Source organism: Amia ocellicauda, chromosome 3, assembly GCF_036373705.1.
Source record: "Amia ocellicauda isolate fAmiCal2 chromosome 3, fAmiCal2.hap1, whole genome shotgun sequence".
NCBI lineage: Eukaryota > Metazoa > Chordata > Actinopteri > Amiiformes > Amiidae > Amia > Amia ocellicauda.
Window position 1 is genome coordinate 7,982,029 of NC_089852.1, and position 9,234 is coordinate 7,991,262.

General features: G+C 35.2%; 1 long non-coding RNA gene across 1 annotated transcript in view; it reads right to left on the bottom strand.

The window, feature by feature from the left end:
* The window catches only part of LOC136735312 (uncharacterized), a 39,052-nt gene extending 29,818 nt beyond the window's left edge, over window positions 1-9,234 (bottom strand). Inside the window, exon 1 of the long non-coding RNA XR_010810935.1 lies at window positions 9,170-9,234. This is a non-coding gene — a long non-coding RNA (uncharacterized LOC136735312). The remainder of the gene's footprint in view (window positions 1-9,169) is intronic.

Consider the following 9,234-nt stretch of genomic DNA (forward strand, 5'->3'; position numbering starts at 1 on the left):
CTTTTAATTAGAAGTGGAAGGAATGTATTTAGACTTGAATTCTCTGCAAATAAAATGTAATTGATCAGGAATATGTAGTAGCTTTAATAAAAAGGACAGGAAGGTTTAATACAAATCTATGTTTTTAAGCCCAGGGTCATTCTGTAACAAATCACCAGTAAGTAATACCCTTTGACTCCAGTGTAATGCTAAAGCGGTTTGTATGGTTGCCTCAGGTAAACAAACAAAGAAAACTGAACAGGTCAAGGGATCAAAAGTCATGATGCCATTGTTGATGTTCACCTAACGTTAATCAGTTTTTGCTAAAGGTTTTTGATGGATGTTATTTCATTGGAAATAGCATACAATGTTATACAAGAATACAGTCAAGGGTATTGACTTAATTGATTTTAAGAGAACTAGCCATTTTAAAAGGTGATGCTAAAAAACTTAACTAAGTAAAATTGCAATCTAAGATTAGTCCATTTATCATGATACTGTATAGATCTGAGATGACATTGATACAAGTTCAACACTTCGGTTAGGCATGAAATGTTATTATATGTTATTATTATTATATATTTATTTGCAGACACCAGTATCCAGGGCAACTTACAATTGTTGATATTTAGCCATTTATATAGCTGTTTTTGTTTTACTGGAGCAAGATAATGTATAGTTTAAAATGTAAAATTTTATGCAGAGAAATCTAATGTTAAATGCATTCATAATCTGTATGCTGCTCACATCAAATACAGTTAATTAAAACAGCTTACACAACACTGCCAGGTACACACATGAGTAAAGGAACATCCTTATTTGATTGCATTAGTAAATTAATGTTAAAACAATGCAATTCAATATTTAATGAGTCTGATAAAATTTAGTTTGTCAAAATTACAATCTTAAACTGATGATATCAACAAAGCATTAGGTCATGACTATATTTCTATAATATAATAATACACTTTATATTATATTGTACCTTTACAAGTCGACAAGTAAAAAACAAAAGGGACTGTATTATATTAAGACTACAATGAGAATTAATTATTGCCAATGTAATTAGCAGTATGTTGTTACTTTGCAATTATCCAGTCACTAATTAATAACAGCCTTACCAAAATGTAAATTGATTCCCTTCCCAACCTGTTTATTTTAAACTTTTGTTTGTGTTTGTAAATAATACCAGTGACCTAAGACATATGTTGTGTGTGATAATAAACATATTAGTTTTGAAAAAGTCAGCACACCCTCTCTGGTGGATTGAATCTTATAAATACCCTGCTAGTCATTGCAACATTGTTAAAAACTGGCATGCAATTATAATTACTTAAAGGTTAATTGTGAAATCTGTTCACTTCTCAGTTGTGGCCATGCTACAGGGGATAGACACTAAAACACATTCCTCAAATTTTGAAAAGGTCTCTCCTTGCAATATTATCCTCCCACTATGAGGACATTAACAATGCTTCTTGTAGTTATAATAAATTGTATGCAACTGGCATCACGATCAACATACATCAAAGTTCCTTGGGAAGTTAAACAATTCCAATCAAGCTGTAATTACAATATAGCACAAAGAAACACCATATTAAAATAAATGATTAGCCAAAGATTATTTTCTGTTGAACAGAATAAGGTTTGAAATATCCTCCTGAAACCATTTAATCAAACTATTTATTGTACTTTTTCACATTTAAAAAAATTTGTTTCTATTATGAAGTATTCTACAGATTATGTCCCTAGAGAGCAATACATTAATTACGTACACTATTATGTTGCATTTATGTGAAAACTGGATAAGTCAAGGTTCTAAGTTATAAACCACACATTTTCCAAACAATTTTCTCAGTCAGAGTAACAGTGAAAGTCAATAAAAAGACACAGCCTGACTCAAGTCACAATACAATTCTATTACATCCATAAGACTTCTGTACTTGTTACACTTTATAAGCCTTCACAGAAGCCAGATCCCCACATTTATGTAACACCAACATCTGGATCTATGTCCGATGAATAACTAAACGTGTTACTTTACCAAGTAGAAATGCAACCCTAAATGTAATGGTAATCAGTTTACTGGAAATAACCATAAACCAGCTGATTCAACTGGACTCGATAAGATGTCATGAAAGGTAATGCTAAACTGTACATTCAACAATATAGAAAGCAATAAACTACAGAACTGTACACAGTTGCGACTTCATTTTTAGTAAGATGCCACTTTCTTCTAATCAGAAATGTAACCGCTATGATTGGTATAGCTTGGTAGTTTGCTATTAGCAGGTGGGTCAAAGTTTTGATTTAATCCAGCCCTTGATTACGACTCTGCCATAAACCTAACCAATACAAAAGTCTAATGCAAGTATGAACCCTAAAAAATATTAATAAAGTATTCAGAGAGGTCAACCCCAAGTTTGTGAAACTACAGAGAAGCAAATGACAAGATCATTCAAAATCACTATTATCAGCAATGTCTTGTCTACATTTAGAGTTTTTGTAGAATGCAGAACAATCCAATTAAACTACAGTATAGACATGTATACACATATAGACATATATAAACACACACATATATATTTGAATATACATAAATGGCTTATATAAATGAGTTTTAACCATCAGAAAAAATCCTACTAACAGTTACCTTCGTTTCATATTCCTATTTAGACCCAAATGTTCTGTGATCATTTATTTCCCCTGCTTACAGGGCTTGGTTTGTTGTAATAAAAAGGTGAATTATATCCAATAATATGTTGGGCTGACATTTTTATTGTTTATTTGGCACTGACAGTGGCTCTAAAACTAAGCAGGTGTTGAATTCTTGCAATTTGGTTAATGTCGAGTAGTGCTTGATTTAGATAACATGTAGGGCTTGATTTTAAAGAGACAGTTGCAGAATACCCCAGTGACAGTGCTTTTCCATTACTCTTTTATATAATGAAGAAAAATATTAATCACACAAATTATTAAAATTAAAATTTGCATTTTCATGTAATTAATGACTTTTTTACTGTGTGAATAGATAGATAGATAGATAGATAGATAGATAGATAGATAGATAGATAGATAGATAGATATAGATACTTTAACATCTCAGTGTTTTCAAAGCTTTTTCTTTCAAACTACTTCAGAATTTGTTTCAGAATTTAACATAACTGATGTATTTAATAAAAAAATTAACATGAATACATTGTGCATTCTCTTTTTTCAAGTTTAAAGTGTAACAAGCATGATTCCTAAAATTATGGTTTTATGCGTCTTTTAACAGTGCCATAAATAAGATGTGTAGCAGATCGATTTTATAGTATAAGCAACTTTTAAAACATTAAAATGTAACGTGTTTACTTGGCCAAACCATCTCCACTGCACATTAATCTCCTGTTGTTAGAAAGGAGATGAATAACTCCATCTTCACTGTTTTTCCTGCAGTTGTGGACACAGCAACACTTCATGTGGTCTATGCAAGGAGTTACAATAATGGAGTAAGAAACACTAAGGCTCGGTTGACTTGATAATAATGACTCAAGGAGCCACCGATCAGTAAACTAGCAGGAGGTTGGGCGATAGGGCAAACAAGAAAAGAGAGGTAATCCAGAAGTCAAGGTCGAGGAAGGGAAAGCAATGGTCAGTACCAAGGAAGCTAACAAATAACAAAAGGCTCAGAAATGCTGCGATAACAACAAACAAGACTTCGCAAAGAAGTATGCTAAAGGAGGGGAATATATACTGAATGAACAGAGATAGGTAACTGGGGACAGGCGTGAGTTAATTGAACAGGGAATGCAAATCAATTATTCACTAATACGGTGTGGGACAGAAAACCAGGGCAAAGAAGAGAGAAAATGGTATGACAGGGACATCTGGTGGTGAAATGTGGAAACAGTCAAGCTGAAGACATTAAACTTTGCCATTGTTTTGTAAGATTTAAATTTTAGAGTTTTCAAGTTGCTTATATGATAGAATCTATAGAGTACTACATTTTACTTAAACACTTAAAGCAACATGTAAAGATGCATAAAACCATAATTTTAGGAATTGTGCATGTTCCCATTTACAGAAAATGAGTTAAAACTGCTGTGTCACATACCACTACTTTGTCATAATAATTAAACTTTATTAATATTGTAGTTCTCTGGAAAAAAAGAGAACCCCTGTCATTGTAAAGGGCTAGAATTTGTCCTTTTCTAGGTAGAGACTCCCACGGATCAATTACAGTTAGAATGGTAATATGATTATTATATTTTGTAGCATATCCAATATTTGTCAGTGCTGTACATTTATTATGCATAAATTCAGTATGAATTAGGAGATCTTGGAACTGAGAGTGAAAGCTGTGAAGGAAATTAAGATGCCTTCTCTTTCACTAGATGGAAAGGGACAGTTTATGTTTTGTTGTATTGTTGATGTGCATTCCCATAGGCCCCCTGAATTGATGACTATGGGGACCTTTACTGGTGTGAATTGCTCGACTGCACAGATGTCCCTGTCACATTATTGCCAAATTAGGTTTAAACTTAATTCCACAGCTTTAACTCCAAAGATAGTCAAAGGTCAAGCGTTAAAGAATGCCAAGCATACGTCCAACGCAACAGAAGGTGTTCCAGAGGCATTAGGCAGAGAATAGACCAGAATTGTCATGTTGATATGTGATGAAAATGTCCCGAGGGAATTTTAGTTCCATCCTGTCATTCTGTACTTTAATGAGATTGAAAGCTGCTATCAAATGAAAATTCCTGATTCAGCGTACCTGCTATCTAAAGCATAAGTTCTTGAAGCCCCTTAGGTCATTGGCATTAAGAGAAACTCAGAGCAGCTGGTCAAAAGTCATGTGAAGTTGGCATGGAGGACAATTACTCATTGAATGTCATTTGTGAGGCATTTTACTAAAGAAAACATAAATACATCTATATGACCATTATCTGAACAAATTCATGAGCATTGAAACCAACCCATGTAGTACTGTAAAAACACTACTACACTTATGTTAATTAGAAAAGCTTGAAAACTGGCTTTTCAAATATCAGTTAGAACTAATGTATATTCCTATGAAGGTATTTTCTTTAGTATAGCTTGAAATGGTGTACAAAACACTATACATCTAATTTGAAGAGAGTAAATCCTGATTCGATTGCTATTTCAGGTTTGTTTTCCTGAGAATCACATTAATGCAAGTATTTCAAAGGTACAATACATTACATGACAACCAGCAATCAAGGCATCACTGGTTTCTATCATTTTCGTAGGTGGCAAATCAAAATTTCAACCTTGTTACTTAACATAAATCTTAATAAATTAAAAAAAAAAAAACTTCTATGGAAGTCAACCATGGAGCTGCTGTAACTGAATGATATATTACTGCACCCAAGCTAATTGATATGGACTACATCCAATAGCTCTGTTTGAAGTACAGTCAGGACTCCATAAGTCAACTGCATTTATCATTAGCAGAGTTTACCAAGTAAACAGGACAGCTAGATTACCAAGTCTAATTACATATAGAATCAAGAGCCCAGTGTGTTCCCACATGTCACAGAGGAATTCAAAGTCAAGTTAATATAGAAAGAAATGGCTTTTAATTAAACCTATGTCAGTTACCTTTCAGAAGGCTCTCTAGTTTTAATTTAAATTATTCACGGTTAGAACACTAGGGGCATGCCTCATCTCAGTCTTGTAAATGAACACTTACATGATCAGAAACCATAAGGAAATCACACCTCTGAATCAGACCTTTCCTCGGCAAAATCCAATCTCTGTCAATTTCTTTACACTTGAAAGAGCTACCTCAGGTACTAGTGTAGTGGTTTCAAAGTTCAACCAAAATCTTGATGACATTTTGCACTATTTAAATATAGAGACATTAATCCTTTTTCCCCTCCTTGTATAAAAACTGGGATCTCATTTATTCCAGAGACAATTCACGTTTTATAGATACACAGTGTGTTTTTGACTATTAACACGTGATCAACTACAGCTGGCATTAATGGTGAGCAGCCTCTGATTTATGTTGTATGTGTGCCAGAAAATACAAAAATGCCCCCTTTATGTTATTTGTAAGCCATGTTTTTCATTTTTATTTGTTTCTGCCTTTCCCAGTTGGGTTGTATGCAGCACATATACAGACCTAATGGAGGTGATACATCATATTTATCAGCTAACACAGAAATACATATTATATCTCAATATAATCAATTTAATGTATCAGAAAAAGGCTGTATTCCACTTTGATTTGATGTATTTAGCTTTGCACCACACTACATACTATTTAATGTTACCCTTTTTAAATCTGCACAAAGTGAATCCCTTATCATTAGCCAATCTTACACACTGTAGGCATTGGTTTTGAGAAAAATACATTATTATGAGAAAAGGATCATGGGAATTTAGTAAGGGTGGACTGAAGCCATCTCTGAGTATGACTGGAGGGACAAGTGGGAGAAACACAGAGAATACATGTTTTTTGTTTTGCCTGTTAACATCTTTCTATCACAATAAAAGTTGGAAATCGTGTTTTCTAAAATAATGGGCATGTCACACATTTTTATTTTATTTTAAACCCTGCTCAAGGATTTGACAAACACAAGCATTATATTAAATCACATGCCCTTGCCAAATGTACTTTTACATAATCAAATATAGGTCTGGATTTATTAAAGATATTAAAACCTTCAAAATAGGCACATAGAACTGGAAACCCAAGTTTAAATTCAATGCATCTCTATATTTAATTGGAAATACTTGCTATACTTGCTATACTCATGTTGCCAGCATGACTGTGGATATAGATTTGCATTTAACATTCTTATAACAGACATATAAAAATATATATCTATATTAATATGTGCAAAATATGAGGATGGAACTGTTATTATTATACACCAATCAGCCACAACATTATGAAGGTGACAGGTGAAGTGAATGACACTGATAATCTCGTTATCATGGCACCTGTCAGTGGGTGGGATATATTAGGCAGCAAGTGAACATTTTGTCCTCAAATTTGATGTGTTAGAAGCAGGAAAAATGGTCAAGCATAAGGATGTGAGTGACTTTGATAAGGGTCAAATCGTGATGGCTAGACGACTGGGTCAGAGCATCTGCAAAACTGCTGCTCTTGTGGGGTGTTCCCGGTCTGCAGTGGTCAGTACCTATCAAAAGTGGTCCAAGGAAGGAAAAGCGGTGAACCGGCGACAGGGTCATGGGCAGCCAAGGCTCATTGATGCACGTGGGGAGCGAAGGCTGGCCCTTGTGGTCCGATCCAACAGACGAGGTACTGTAGCTCAAATTGCTGAAAAAGTTAATGCTGGTTCTGATAGAAAGGTGTCAGAACACACAGTGCATCGCAGTTTGTTGCATATGGGGCTGCGTAGGCACAGACCAGTCAGGGTGCCCATGCTGACCCCTGTCCACTGCCGAAAGCGCCTACAATGGGCACGTGAGCATCAGAACTGGACCATGGAGCAATGGAGGAAGGTGGCGAGGTCTGATGATTCACGAGTTCAAGGTGTTGACATGGCCTACAAATTACCCCAGATCTCAATGCAATCGAGCATCTCTGGGATGTGCTGGACAAACAAGTCCAATCCATGGAGGCCCCACCTCGCAACTTACAGGACTTAAAGGATCTGCTGCTAATGTCTTGGTGCCAGATACCACAGCACACCTTCAGAGGTCTATTGGAGTCCATGCCTCGACGGGTCAGGGCTGTTTTGGCGGCAAAAGGGGGACCTACACAATATTAGGCAGGTGGTCATAATGTTAAGGCTGATTGGTGTATATTTCTTAGCAGACGTCCTTATCCAGAAATGTTACAATATATCACATTATTTTAGTTGTATTCATTTATACAGGTGAGTTTACTGGAGCAATCTAGGTACAGTTCCTTGCTCAAGGGTACAACAAAAGTGTCCCCCACCTGGAATTGAACCCACAACCCTGACTGCTACGCAACACTGTTGCCCAATGCCCCGTGTTACCTAATACCTACCCTGTGTGCCTTTGTTACCAACTCCTTGTTGTTAAATACACAAATGAAATGTGCCTCTTCGTTTCTTTACAAAGATGTTATGATTTTTTTTTTTTTTATGCAACTATAAATATGTCAGGACCACATAGTCAAATGTTCACAGTGTATGAGTCAGATGTTTCTTCTTCATTTCCATTTAGTTTCTGTAGCTTAGCATGCATACCACAAACCCTCATCAATGTTATCTAACATCTAGATTGGCCTAAACATGTGAATTGTGGAGCTAAATCCCATTCTGAGGATAATGTCATATTATATTATAACTTTGGGGATGTTAGCAGAGTAATTCACAGTTCAGTGCATTCCTTGTAGCCCGAGCCGTGGACCCTTGTGACATCTCGTTATGTTGATGCGGCTGTCTGGTGGCACTGATTTTCCTTTCTTGAACCACAGCTATTCCGCTGACCTTAGATTTACAGGTTAGGCAAATGATCTTAAGTTTATGTCGTGTCGTATTAGAACTGATGGTGGGTTGGCATGTCTGAATGCACTGCTGCCAGCTACAGAAATTGCAGACTCTGCCATGAATCTGAGAGTCGCGTAGGCACCCATAACATTTCTAGAAGAAGGCACTTGATTAACGATGGTAATGTGTTAAATACCATAATCAATAATGGAGAGACATTTATGGGGACAGTAAATGCAAGCATCCATTATAATTAAGGTGTAGCTGATTAACTACTTTTAATAAGACCTATAATTAATTCTCCATGTGAAACTGCTGCACTGTTGTTGCTTTTTAAATATAATATAATATTCTGAAACAACATTGCTTTGTGTTGATGTGGTGTTTTTGTTGACTGGTTTCCGAATATTTCAGTATTACAATACACTAATGAATGACTGATTCCAGACCATTTTAAGAGTGTTTAGACAAGTAATAATTAACTTCACTAAATTAGTATTAACTTTCCTTTCACTATAGATCATGCATTGAATTTGAATTCAGTATATTATCCCTTAAACTATGTGCTCAAGTATTTTTGTTTTATTTTAATATGCAGCATATCATAAGATAGGCCTAAACTACAAGAATCAAGTTGGTTATATCTTTAATGTTTATGATTGACAAAACTTTAGACAGATGTGTCTGGATAATGTATTCATAAATGTAGAATTATCATTCTACAGGTGGGACAAGAAAATCAAACAATAACCAACCTTGTTATTTTCCATGCTTGTTTTTGTTAAAGATGGCTGATTTCTCAGAGACCCATGTGGTGAGC